Here is a 15,309-nt window from a genome sequence, read left to right on the forward strand (position 1 = left end):
TATCTCAGGGTAGTAAAATCTGATGTTGCTTTTTCTTTCTTTTTTTTCACACCTGCGACATATGGAGGTTTCCAGGGTAGGGGTCTAATCGGAGCTGCTGCCATCGGTCTACACCAGAGCCACAGCAACAGCAGATCCAAGCTGCATCTGCAACCTACATCACAACTCATGGCAATGCCAGATCCTTAACCCACTGAGCAAAGCCAGGGATGGAACCCACAACCTCATGGTTCCTAGAGGTATTTGTTTCCTCTGTGCCATGATGGGAACTCCCTGCTGCCTGCTTTCTTGACCCGTCTGCCCAATAGCATTCTAAAAGCACATAAAATGTTTTTCCCTTTAGACTTAATATTAATTAATCTATTAACTCTGAAAATATCATCTCCTAAGCAAATTTCAACATTACAGTTGAAAAGACAGCATCTCCAACACTTTGCACTACTTGCTTGGATACAGAACTCACACTAGGTAGGCATGATTTAATATAACCAAAAATATTCTTTCATGGGAAAACTGGAACACAGCATATGTTTGAGCTATCTCATTTGAGTTTCTAAGGGTGAAACTGTGGTTGCATCTTTTGTTTTCCTTTCTGTATCTGAAGATGGTCCTCTATTCCATATTTCATTGGAAAAAGGTAAATCACTGGGGTCTTCCTGAAGGATAGAAATCCATCCAGCTGGGAGCACAGACAAAGATAAGGAGAGAATCTTAAAAGCGTGAGAGATAAGTCACTCATCACATACATGACCTCTTTAAGAAAACTAACAGATTTCTTAGAAGAAATACTGTGGGCAAGAAGGCAGTAGATAATAAATTATAAGCATGAAAGAAAATATTTGTTAAACAAGAATATAACAACAGTAAAACTGTCCTTCAAAACTGGAAGAGAAATTAAGACTTTTCCCAGTTAAAGCAAAACACTAAAGGAGTTATCACAAAACAACCCCTACAAAAAATTCAAGTTGAAAAAGAAAGATGCTCCACAGAAACACAAAGTTGTAAGATAGAGAACCAGGTACTATTGCAATTTAGGTCCATAAATCTACTTTTTTTTTTTTGTATTGTCTTTTTTTAGGGTCACACCCACAGCCTATTTAAGTTCCCAAAGTAATAGTCGAATCAGAGCTACAGCTGCCAGCCTATGCCACAGCCACAGCAATGCCAGAGCTGGGCCACATCTGCTACACCACAGCTTGTGGCAACGCCAGATCCTTAATCCACTGAGCGAGGCCAGGGATAGAACCCATGTCCTTATGGATACTAGCAGGTTTCATTACCACTGTACCACAATGGGCAATCCTACTTTTTAATTCTAATTTTCAAGGTAAAAAAGTAAAAACACTTTAATGGGTACAAAATACGTGAAGATATAATTTTTGACATCTATATGGGGAAAGTTAGCATAAAAATATGTAATTTTTATATCCAATAGCTATTACCAGTGTAAAATAGATTATTAACAACTGAAAGATGTTTCACATAATCTCCATAGCAACCACAAAGAAAATATATATAGACCATATACAAAAGGAAAAAATATATAGACTATATACAAAACAAATAAGAATGGAATCAAAACACATCACTACAAAAAGTCAACAAAACAAAGTAATATAATGAGAAGGCATGAGGGCCCAAAATAGTCAAGATATGCAGAAGACGATAAACGGTAATAGTAAGTTCTTCCCTATCAGTAATTTTTTCAAATGTAAATTACTACAGTCCAATCAAAATAAATATATTGACTGGTTTGATAAAACACAGGATCTAACTATATGCAGTCTAAAAGAGCCTTAACTTTAGGGTGTTCCCTTTGTGGCTCAGCGGTAACAAACCCAACTATTATCCACAAGGATGCAGGTTCAATCCCTGGTCTCACTCAGTGGGTTAAAGATCCAGCATTGCCGTGAGCTATGGTGTAGGTCACAGATGCAGCTCAGATCTAGTGTAGCTGTGAGCTGTGGCTGTGATACAGGAGAGCAGCTGTGGTTCTGATTTGACTCCCAGCCAGGGAACTTCCATATGCCGCAGGTGCAGCTCTAAAAAGCAAAAAATTAAAAAAAAATCAAACAGACTCACTTTAAGACACTCATGGGTTGAAAGTGAAAACATAGAAAGATACACCATGGAAAGAGTAGCCAGGGAAGAGGAGGGCTGGCTAAACCAGTATCAGGAAAAAAAAAAAAAAACTTTAGAGATAAAACAAAACAAAAAGTTGTCAAAAGAAACAAAGAACTACATTATATGATGGCAAGAGGGTCAATTCAAAAGGCTCAGGAAGAAATGTCACACATTTTCCCCATGTGCACACAGAGCATGAGAACATGGTCCATGACAGAATATATACATTCATACACAAACCAAGTCTTACTAAGTTTAAAAAGAGAGAAGTCATACCAAACATATTTCTGGACCACAAAAAAATGAAATCAGAACATCAGAAGAAAACTGAAAAGTCCACAAACCATTAAACATCTGTCTTAAAAAATGATAAAAATGAACTTATTGACAAAACAGAAATACAGGTCAAAGAAGAAATTACAAAAAATGTGAAAATACCCAGAAACAAGTGAAAATGAAAACACAATATATCAAAACTTATGCAACAAAACCTTTATAGTACATAACTATTTGAAGTTATAGTACATAACTTCAAATCAATAACTTAATTTGATACCTCAAGAAAATTAAGAACTAAACCTAAAGCTAGCAGAAGAAAGGAAATGATAAATATCAGAGTAGAGATCAATGAAACCAGAACAGAAAAACAATAGGAAAAAGTCAATGAAACTAAGCTTTCACTTTTTTGAAGTATCAACAAAAGTGACAGCTAGATTTATTAGGAAAAAAACAGATTTAAATCAACCAAAACCAAATGGAAGTGAACATTGTAACTACTGTTAGAGAAATAAAAAAAACTATAAGAGAATACATGCAAATGCACCAATCTTTCTAATGAAGAAACAGAAAATATGAACAATATGTAACCAATTAAGAGACTGAATCAAGAATCAAAAACTTCAGCATCAAGAAAAACCCAGGATCACTCGGCCTGGAAAATTCTACCAAACAATTTTAAAAGAATTCATACCAATCCGGCTCAAACCAAAAGGCTGAAGAGAAGGAAAGACTTCTAAATTCATTCTATTATATTAACATGGTCTCACACGAGACAAAAAGACATTACAAAAATAAAAACTACAAATATCCCCAGTGAATAGCTACACAAAAAAATTCAACAAAACATTATCTAACAGTTTGATGACATTTTCAATGTATTGTGCGAGCTGACAAATTACATGAGATGTATTCTTGGATGCCAGAATGGTTCAACATATGAAACTCAATCAATGTAATTTCTCTGTTCACAGATGACTAATCTTCTATGCAGAAAAACCTAACTCCAATTCCACCCTGGGTATACACATCTGAAGAAAATTAAAACACTATTTCAAAAAGATATATATGAACCCCAATGTTTACAGTAGCACTATTTAAAATAGCCAAGACAGGAAAGCAACTCAAGTGTCCATCAACAGAGGAACATATAAGAAAATGTACGTGTACATTGATTACAACTGAACATCACTCAGCCATTAAAGGGAATGAAATGACACCATTTGCAGAAACATCTAGAAATGGTGATACGAAGTAAAGTAACTCAGAATGACAAATATCATACGATATCTCTTATATGTGGAATCTTAAAAAATGATAAAATAAACGTATTTACAAAATAGAAATAGATGCACACTGAAAACAATTTTATGGTACCAAAAGGTAAAACAGTGTGGGGGGAGGATAAATTAGAAATCTGAGATTAACAGATACACACTACTAAAGATAAAATAGATAAACAAGCACCTATCATATAGCACAAAGAACGATATTCAGTATCTTGTAATAATCTAATGGAAAATAATCTGAAAAAAATATGTGTATATTATGCATATATATGTATATGTGTATGTATGTATCTCTGTGTGTGTTTGTATATACCACTTCTGCCTTAATTCCCCAACCAAGAGGTAAAGTGTTTACAGACAGGCCCCTTAGCCCTCCCGCCTACCAGGCCTTAATCTGGGGCTGCTATATCTGCACTGGGAAGAGTGGTGAACACAAGTCACGATGTGGCCTTGGAAATTCAGAGTCCTGGGTGAGGCTTCCAGAAAACCTCTGGCTTCCAGCTGGTATCCTGGGTGGTCTTCTCTGGGTGGTTTTGGGTAGGACAGGCAAGTTCCACACAAACTCTCTAGTCTGCTAGAAGAATCAATAGGGTTTCCAAGCACTGGGAGTGGGCCCTATCTCTTGTCCTTCCCCTAGGGCCACTAAAAATGCTGGCTTCCCAACCTGAACATATATGTATGTGTATGTGTGTGTATATGTATATATGTAAACATACACGTATATTCAATTATACATATTCAGTTACATACTAATAACTGAATCATTTTGCTGTACATCTGGAACTATACAACAGTGTAAGTTAACTAAACTTCAATTTTTAAAAAACTGCTAAAATAAATTACAAAGGAACCTAAACATAACACTAAAGAAAACCACTAAAGCCACAATGGAAGACAGAAAGAGAGGAAGGAATAGAAAGGAACTATAAAAATAACTAACCAAAATGATGATAAAATAGGTACACATATATCACTAGTAATGTTAAATACACATAAACTAAACCTCCAACTAAAAGACCAAGAATGGCTGAATGGCTAAAAGAAAAATTAGACCCATATATATGCTGCCTACAAGAGACTTGCTTCGTAAGTAAAAACACTTAATGACTGAATGTGAGGGAATGGAGAAAGATACATTCAACCCACTACCTCTGACAAAAGGCCTCTGACCAGCTGCCAAGGCTACCCAGTGTTGGGCTCCAGGAGGAGTTGTACAAGCCACAACTGTCCCCTCCTCCCCAGACTCCTTCTCTTTCTGCTGCCTGTCTCCCAGGGCAGGGGTGTGTCACATGAGCCACTGTCTCATAATCTACTGTGACCTCTCTTGAGGACTCCATTCTGAGCTAGCATCCAGCTCCAGGAGCAGTAATGAGCCCTTGCTGTTCCCAAAATGTGTTTTGGGTCCACACATGAGCCACTACCACTATGGAGAATTCCAGGCCCTGGAACTAGCTGCCATACCTGCACAACTACTCTCAAGGGAACAATGGTCAGCACACTGAAGAAAGTGGTGGCAAGCATCCAAACTAAAAACAGCCATTATACCACCAACAAAAAATTAAACTCAGACAAGCTGCCTTAAGTTATACTGAGCCCACAGCTATCTTGTCAAGGTCTGGCCCACCACAGGGACAAATCCCAGCACCACCCACCACTGGAGAGGCATCAGCACCTCCCATCAGGAAGCCTGCAAAAGCCCCTGGACTAACCTCAAATTCTTAACCTTAAAATCCTTCACCCATGGAGAGAAGACTACAAATATAGAAACTCAGACAAAATGGAACAACAGAGAAATATGTTTCAGATGAAGAAATATGATAGAAACCCACAAAAACAACTAAATGAAGAGACTGTCTACCTGAAAAAAAATTCAGAATAATGACAATAAGGATGATTCAAGATCTCAGAAAAAGAATGGAGACACAGATTGAGAAGTTATAAGAAATATTTAACAAAGAGGTAGAAGACTTAAAGAACAAAGCAACAAAATAATTAAAATAAAAAAATATATGAGAGAGTTCCCATTATTGCTTAGCAGGTTAAGAACATGATAGAGTATCCATAAGGATGCAGGTTCAATCCTGGCCTCACTCAGTAAGTGAAGGATCCAGTGTCACTGTGAGCTGTGGTGTAGGTCAGACATGGCTCAGATCCTATGTTGCTGTGGCTGTGGCCATGGCCAGCAGCTGCAGCTCCAATTTGACCCCTAACTTGGTAACTTCCATATGCTGCAGATTTTCAGCAGAAACTCTGTGGTCCAAAAAAAGCAAAACAAACAAACAAACAAATAAAATCTCATAAAAAAACCTCTTGAAAAAATTCAGTGGCAGCATAACAGAGACAGAAGATCAAATAAGTGAGCTGGAAGACAGAATGTGGAAATCACTGCCACAAAAAGAATAAATAGAAAGAAATAAGGATGGCCTAAGAGATGTCTGGGAAAACTTAAATATACCAAGATTTGCATAATTTGTGGTGGGGGGAGGCCCAGAATAAAGAGAGAGAAGGCGCCTGAGAAAATACATAAAGAGACTAGAGCTGAAAACCTCCATAACATGGAAAAAGAAACACCTGATCAAACAGAGGAAGCACAGAGAATCCCATACAGGATAAACCCAAGGAGGAACAGAGTGAGATATATTATCAAGCCGACAAAAATTAAATACAAAGAAAAAGATCACAAAAACAACAAGAGAAAAGCAACAAATAAAATACAAGGGAACCCCTGTAAGACTACCCAGCTGATTTTTCAGCAAAAACCCTGCAGGCCAGAAGACAGTGGATTGATAAATTTAAAGTGATAAAAGGGAAAAACCAAGAATACTCTATGTACCAAGCCTTGATATTTGATATGTTAAAAGCTTTATGAACAAGAAAATGCTAAAAGAATTAAGCACCATCAAACCAGTTTTATAACAAATGCTAAGGAAGTTCTCTAGATGAAATAGAAAAGACCACACCTAGAAACAAGAAAACTACAAATGGGAAGGCTGAAAGGCAAAATACAATCAAACTAAGAAATCACCCACAGGAAAACATGATCTCAAACAAGCAAACATGAGAAAAGGAGAGGATGAATGCACAATATAGGAAACACATTTGAAATTAACAGACCAGCAACTTAAAACAGTTTTGTACATATACAAACTGCTATTTGAAAACATGATAACCAAAAACAAAAAAAACCTTACAATATATACACATTAAAAAAATAAATTATTAAAGATAAGTCATCAAAGAAAAGAACAAAAGAGGGAAAGAAGAAAAAATTAAAAATCAGCTAATATCAATTAAGAAAATGGCAATAAACACATATATAATGATAATTACCTTGAACGTAAATGGATTAAATGCTCCAATCAAAAGACACAGACTAGCTGAATGGATAGGAAAAAAGACATGTACGTATCTGTCTAAAAGAGATTTATTTCAGATCTAGGGACACATACATACTGCAAATCAGAGAATGAACGATATTTCATGGAAATGGAAATTAAAAGTAAGCTGCAGGAGTGCACATAAGATAGAGAATAGACTATATTTTTATTTTTATTTTTTTATCTTTTTGCCTTTTCTAGGACCACTCCCGAGGTATATGGAGGGTCGTTAAATCAGAGATGTGGCTGCCGGCCTACGCCAGAGCCACAGCAAAGTGGGATCCGAGCCGCATCTGCAACCTACCTCAGCTCACAGCAAAGCTGGATCCTTGACCCACTGAGGATTAAGGCCAGGGACTGAAGCTGCAACCTCATGGTTCCTAGTCAGATTCATTAACCACTGTGCCATGATGGGAACTCCCAGAATAGACTTTAAAGTAAACAGAGTTTCAAAAGACAAGGAAGAACACTGCACAATGATCAAAGGATCAATTCAAGAAGGAGATAAAAAAATTGTAAATATATAGGCACACAACAGAGGAGTACCACATTATATAAGGCAAATGCTAATAGCCATTAAAAGAGAAATCAACATAACTCGGTAACAGTGAAGCACTTTAACATTCCACTTTCAGCAATGGACAAATCATTCAGACAGAAAATCAACAAAGAAACATCGGCCTTAAGTGATACATCAGACCAGACAAGATTAACTGATATTTACAGAACATTTCATAGAAAGCAAAAAATATAGTTTCTTCTAAAGTGCACAAAGAACATTCTCTAAGATAGATCACATCTTGGGTCACAAAACAAGCGTCAGTGACTTTAAGAAAACTGAGATCATATCAAGCATTTTTTCTGACCACAACGCTAAAAGACTAGACATTAATTACAAGAAAAAAACTTCAGAAAACAAAAGCAAAGGGAGGCTAAACAATAGCATACTATTAAACAACCACAGTTCACTGAAGACTCAAAGAGTAAATAAAAAAATAAGTGGAGACAAACGACAATGAAGACACACTGACCCAAAACCTATGGGAATCAGTAAAAGCAGTTCTGATAGACAAGTTGATAGCAATACAAGCTTACCTCAGGAAATAAGAAAAATTCCAAATAAGAAACAAAACCTTATACTACAGCAATTACAGAAGGGAAAATAAATCATAACAATCACACCAGAAATGGAGTAAATCAAGATGAATAAAGCAACAGAAAAGATCAATGAAACAAAAAGCTGTTCTTTAAAAAGAGCAATAAAATTGATAGCAAGACTCATCCAGAAAAAAAAGACAGAGCTCAAATCAGTACAATTAGAATTGAAAAATAAGAAATTAAACTGGCACCACAGAAACACAAAGGATTCCAAGAGACTACTACAAGCAACTATATGCCAATAAAATGAACCTAGAAGAAATGAACAAATCAGCACAAAGGTACGACCTTACAAAACTGAACCAGGAAGAAAAAGAAACTATAAGCAGACAAATCACAAGTACCGCAATTGAAACTGATTAAAAATCTTAAAAAAAACTGGAGTCCCCTGGTGGCACTTTGTGTTAAGGATCCCATATTGTCACTGCTGTGGCTTAGATCGCTGCAGTGGGACAAGTTTGATACCTAGCCCAGAAACTTCTGCATTCTGCAGGTACAGCCAACAAAAACAAAAACAAGAAAGCTTAAAAAAAAAAAAAAAAAGTCTAGGACCAGATGCCTTCACAGGCAAATTCTATCAATGATGTAGAGAAAAATTAAGACCTTTTCTTCTGAAACTCTTCCAAAAAACTACAGATAAAGATAAATGAATACTTTATGAGGCCACCAAGTTCATTTTATGAGGCCACCATCATCCTGATACCAAAACCAGGCAGATACCACAAAAAAGAGAGAAAATTATAGGCCAATATCACTGGTGAATGTGGATGCAAAATCCTCAATAAAATATGAGTGAACAGAATACAGCATGTCAAAAGGATTATACACCATGATCAAGTAGGATTTATCTCAGAGATGCAAAGATTCTTTAATACACACAAATTAGTCAATGTAATAAAACATGAACAAACTTAAAGAACAAAAACCACAGAGTCATCTCAGTAGATGCTACAAAAGTTCTGACAATATTTAACACCAATTTATGATAAAAACTCTCCAAAAAGTGGGCAAAATGCAAACCTACTTAAACATAATAAATGCCATATATGACAAACCCACAGCTAATATCATTATCAATGGCAAAAAGATGAAATCATTTTCACTAAGCTCAGGAACAAGGATGTCCATTCTTACTACTTTTATTTAACATAGTTTTAGAAGTCATAGCCACAGCAATCAGAGAAGAAAAAGAAATAAAAGGAATCCAAACTGGGAAAGAAGAAGGAAAACTGTCACTCTATGCAAATGACAGGATATGGAGAAAATCATGAAGATGCTACCAGAAAAGTACTAGAACTCATAAATGAATTTTGGAAACCTGCAGGACACAAAATTAATACCCCAAAATCTCTTTCATACTTATATACTAACAACTAAAGATCAGAAAAAGAAATTAAGAAAATAATCACATTTACCCTTGCATTACAATTAATAAAGCACTTAAAAATAAACCTATCTAGACAAACAAAAAGACCTGTACTCTGAAAACTATTAGACACTGATGAAAGAAATGAAAGATGACAAAGACAGAAAGATACACAATGTTCATAGGTTAGAAGAATGAACACTGTCAAAATGTCTATACTACCCAAGATAATCTACAAAGTCAACGTAATGCCTACCAACCTACCATTGTCATTTTTCATAAGACTAGAAGAAAAAATTTAAAAATGTGTATAGAAACACAAAAGATCCCAAACAGCCAAAGCAGTTTTGATGAAGAAAACCAGAGCTGGAGGAATGGAGCTTCCTGACTTCAGACTATACTACAAAGCTACAGTCATCAAAACATTATGTACTGACACAAAAGCGTAACTACAGATGACTGGAACAGGGTAGAAAGCCCAGTAATAAACCCACAAACCTATGATCAATTAAGCTATGACAAAGGTGGCATGAATACACAATAAAGAAAAAACAGTCTTTTCAGTAAGTGGTGCTGGAAAAACTAGACAAGTACACATAAAAGAATAAAATCAGGGTGTTCCCTTCATGGCTCAGTGGTTAACGAACCCATTTAGGATCCATGAGGATGGAGGTTCTATCCCCAGCCTTGCTCAGTGGGTTAAGGATCCAGCATTGCCATGAGCTGTGGTACAGGACATATATATGGCTCAGATCCCTCATTGCTATGTCTGTGGTCCAGGCCAGCAGGGGTAGCTCCAATTTGATCCCTAGCTTGGGAACTTCCACATGCCATAGCTGTGGCCCTAAAGGAAAAAAAAAAGAATGAAATCAGAACATCATACACAGAAATAAACTCAAACTGGATTAAAGATCTAAATGGAAGATAATACAAAACTCCTTCAGGAAAACTAGGCATAACATTCTTTCACACAAATCACAGAAATTATTTTTGATCCATATTCTAGAGTAATAAAAATAAAAACAAAAAATAAACACACTGGACCAAATTAAACATAAAAGCTTTGCAAAGCACAGGAGACCATAAACAAAACAAAAAGACAACACAGAGAATGGGAGAAAATATCTGAAAATGATGCAATCAACAAGGGATTAATCTCCAAAATACACAAACATTTCTTATGCTTTATATCAAAAACCTAACAACCCAGTCAAAAAATTGGCAAAAGGAGTTCCTGTTGTGGCACAGCAGAAACAAATCTGACTAGTATCTGTGAAAATGTGAGTTCAATCTCCAGCCTCACTCAGTGGGTCGGGGATCCAGTATGGTCATGAGCTATACTGTTAAGTTGCAGATTGGTGTCAGATCCCACACTGCTGTGGCTGAGCTGCAGGCCAGCCGCTGTAGCTGCGATTTGATTTGACGCTAGCCTGTGAACTTCCATATGCCATGGGTGCAGCCTTAAAAACCAAAAAAAAAAAAAAAAGAAAAAAAAAAAGTCAGAGGATCTAAACAGACATTTCTCCACAGATAACAAACAGATGTCCAATAAGTACATGAAAGATGTTCAGCATCACTATTTGAAAAATGCATATCCAAACTACAATAAGATGTCACTTCACGCTAGTCAGAATGTCCACCATTGAAAATTCTGCAAACAATAAAAGGTAAAGAGGGTTTGAAGAAAAGGGAACCCTCCTACACCGCTGGTGGGAATGTAAATTGGTACAATCACTATGGAGAAGAGTATGGAGTTCCCATAAAAAACTACATATGATCCAGAAATCCCCCATATATCCAGAGAAAACTATAATGTGGAAAGATACATGCACCCCAGTGCTCACTGTAATATTATTTACAATACCCAAGACACAGAAATCGCCTAAATGTCCATAACAGAAAATTGAATAAAGAAGATATAGTACCTATATAAAATGGATTACTACTCTGCCATAAGAAAGGACAAAATAATGTCATTTCCAGTCACATGGATGCACCTAGATATTATCACAGTAAGTGAGGAAAATCAGAGAAAGACAAATATCACATGAGATCACTAATATGTGACATCTAATAAAAAACAATATAAAAGAACTTATTCAGAAAAGAGAAACACACTCAAAGGTTTTGCAGCCAAACCTAGGGTTATAGAAGAGGAAACACTAGAGAGGGGGTAAACTGGGAGGATGGAAGTGGCATATACATACTATTATACACAAAATCGAAAAGTTAACAATGTCATACCATACAGCACAAGAAATCTACTCAATACTCTGTAATGATGTATGTAGGTAAAGAATCTGAAAAAGAATGGATATATGTATATGATTCACTTTGCTGTACACCTGAAACTATCACAACACTATGGGTCAACTATATCACAATATTAAAAAAAAAAAAGAAAATAAATGTCACATATGGCAAACCCATAGTTAATATCATACTTTATGTGGAAAAACTGAAAACTTTTTCTGTAAGAGCAGAAACAAGCTGAGCGCCCACTCTCACCTTTATTCAAATAGAATTGGAAGTCCTAGCCAGAGCAACATAGCAAGAAAAAAGAAGTAAAAGGTATCCAAATTAGAAAGACAGAAGTAAAACTTTCAGTATCTGCAGTTGACATGATACCACATATAGAAAACCCTAAAGACTCCATCAAAAAAATTTTAAAATAAATGCATTCAGTAAGGCTGCAGAATACAAAACAAAATAGACAGAAATCTGTGACATTTTCATAAACCAAACACAAACTATAAGAAAAAAATTAGGAAAATGCCACTTGCAATTGTATCAGAAAGAATAAAACATTTGCGAATAAATTTAATCCAGGGGTGAAAGACCCATACTCTAAAAACTATAAGACATTGATGGAAGACATTGAAGACAACACATTAAATGGAAAGATATTTCTTACTTATGGGTATTAAGAATTAGTACTGTTAAAATGTCCATAACCCAAAGAAATCTACAGATTCAATGCAACCCTATCAAAATTCCAATGTTATTTTTCACAGAATTATAACAATTAATTCTAAAACTATATAGAACAAGAAAGTATCTCAAATACCAAAACAATCTTGAGAAAGAATACAGCTCTAGACGTCATACTCCCTGGTTTCAAACTATATTACAAGTTATGGTAATAAAGTACTGGCAAAAAAAAAAATAGATAAAGATCAATTCATCAGAGCTAAGCCAGAAATAAATCCACATAAATACAGACAATTTATAAGAAGGCAGCCAAAAACATATAATAGAGAAAGGACATCTCTTTAATATATGTATGGTATTGGGAAAACTGAATGGTCACATGCAAAAAAATGAAATTAGATCACTATCTCTTTCCATATCAAAATTTAACTCAAAATAGTTTAAAGACTGGAAAGTAAGACCTGAAATCATATAATTCCTAAATAAAACAGGTATGGTAAGATTCCTTCTATCAGTCTCAGAAATGTTCTTATATATGTATATGACTCCAAAGGCAAGGGAAGCAAAAGCATAAACAAATGAGCCTCAGCAAAATGAAATGCTTCTGTGCAGCAAAAGAAACTATCATCAAAATGGAAAGGCAACCTAGTATATGGGAGAAGACATCTGAAAGCTGTATAACCATAAAGGCTTAATGTCCAAAATAAAGAACTCATAACTTAACACCAAAAACCCAAATAACCTGACTTTTAAAACTGGCAGAACCTGAACAGACATTCTCTTAAAGAACACATAATAACAGACATGTGACAAGATGCTCCACATCTAATTCTTAGGGAACTGCACATCAAATCCACAATGAGATTCTATTTCATACCTGTGAGAATGGCTATTATCAAAGAGACAAGAAATAATAAGCAATGGAGAAGATGTGAAGAACAAGAAACCCTCATACATTGTTGGCATGAATGTAAGTTTATTCACCACTGAAGATAGTATGGACTCCTTAAAAAATTAAGACTAGACCTATGCTATGATCCAGAAAATACTTTTAGGTATTTATCTTCCCAAATTCCAAAACACTAATCAGAAAGGCTACATGGAGCCCCTATGTTCACTACAGAATTACTTACAATTGCCAAGGCACAGAAACAACCTAAGTGTCCATATAATGTTGCATGAAGAAAGACGTGGTATGTGTATATGTACAATATGTGACAGAATACTATTATTGACATATATGATAGAACACGGCCATTCAAAAAAAATGAAACTTGCCATCTGGGTATGACTGGATTTTGAGGGTAGGTACTATGTTAAGTGAATTAAGTCAGTTGGTAAAAGGCAAATACTCATGTGGAATGTAAGCGAACCTAGTAATACGAACCTAGTAATAGACAAAACAAAACAAAAACAAACCCACAGATAAAGAGTTAATAGGTTAGCAGAGGGAAATGGTGTTGGAGGCAATAGGGGTAAAAGGTAGTCAATTATACCATGATGAATGGTAACAAGACCTTTGATGTATGCTTTTTAATGTATCAAATGTTAAATAATAGTGTTTATAGCTTAAAATTATATAATGTTATATAACAATTATATTTCAATTTAAAAATGGGTAAGGGGGATGAACAGATATTTCTCCTAAGAAAATAAACCAATAAACTCATGAAAATATGCTCAAAATCACCAATCATTAGGGAAATCCAAATTAGAGCCAAAATGTGCTACTTCACTTTAGAATGGCTATTATTTTTAAAAATATGTCAATAATGTGGGAAAATTAGGACTTTTATTGTTCTGGGGAACATAAAATAATGTAGCCATTGTGGAAAATAGCAAAGCACATCCTCAAAAAATTAAATACAATTATAATTTGGTCTACCAACTAACTCTACTATGAGTAAATCACAAAATAATTTAAAGGAGACAGGAAGAGATATTTGTGCACCAACATTTATACCAACAGTATTCAATGAGCTAAAAGGTACAAAGAGGGTATTCCTGCTGTGGCTCAGCAGCAACAAACCCAAACCTGACTGACACCCATAAGGATACAGCTTTGATCCCTGGGTTAAGGATCCGGATTGCTGTGAGCTGTGCTGTTGGTCAAAGATGTGGCCTGGATCCCATATTGCTGTGGCTGTGGTGTAGGCTGGCAGCTGCAGCTCCAATTCAATCTCTAGCCTGGGAAGTTTGATATGTGCAGGTGCAACCCTAAAAAGAAAAATTAAGTAAGTGAATAAATAAATAATTTAAATAAATAAATAAATAAATGGTGCAAAGAACACAAATCTCCATCAATGAATGAACAGGTAAACAAAATACAATAGATGCATGCAATGAATGCACAATTCCACATACATCTGGTAACTAAAATACTCTACAGCTACAAATAGAATGGTGGTTGTCATCGGAGGATGTTAGTGTGCAATCATTACAAGAGTTTTTGTTGGGGAAGGTAAAAATTCTGTAGATAAATAATGATTGTATAATAATGTAAGTGAATCAAATGGCATAGAACAGTATGTCTAAATGGTTAAAATGTATTTAGTACATCTAAATTTTATTTTAGTACATATTTTACCACACCAAAAAAACAAAAATCAAGGAAAGGCTGTAGAAATACTGGAGCCTTTTGATTACTGGTGAAGGTATAAAATATTGTAGGGACTGTGGAAAAGATGCTGAGAGTTCCTTGAAATACTAAACACAGAATTACTATGTAAAGCAACAACTCTACCAGTATGCATATGTGCAAAAGAATTGAAACCAGGTGTTCAAACAA

At 35.4% G+C, this 15,309-nt stretch overlaps 1 protein-coding gene across 1 annotated transcript in view; it reads right to left on the reverse strand.

Moving 5' to 3' along the window:
* Positions 1 to 15,309, reverse strand: part of LOC110257970 (BCL-6 corepressor-like) — a 67,027-nt gene that overhangs the window by 22,971 nt on the left and 28,747 nt on the right. The gene's annotated exons all lie outside the window — the stretch shown is intronic.

The sequence above is a fragment of the Sus scrofa genome, chromosome Y (genome assembly GCF_000003025.6).
Source record: "Sus scrofa isolate TJ Tabasco breed Duroc chromosome Y, Sscrofa11.1, whole genome shotgun sequence".
Lineage (NCBI taxonomy): Eukaryota > Metazoa > Chordata > Mammalia > Artiodactyla > Suidae > Sus > Sus scrofa.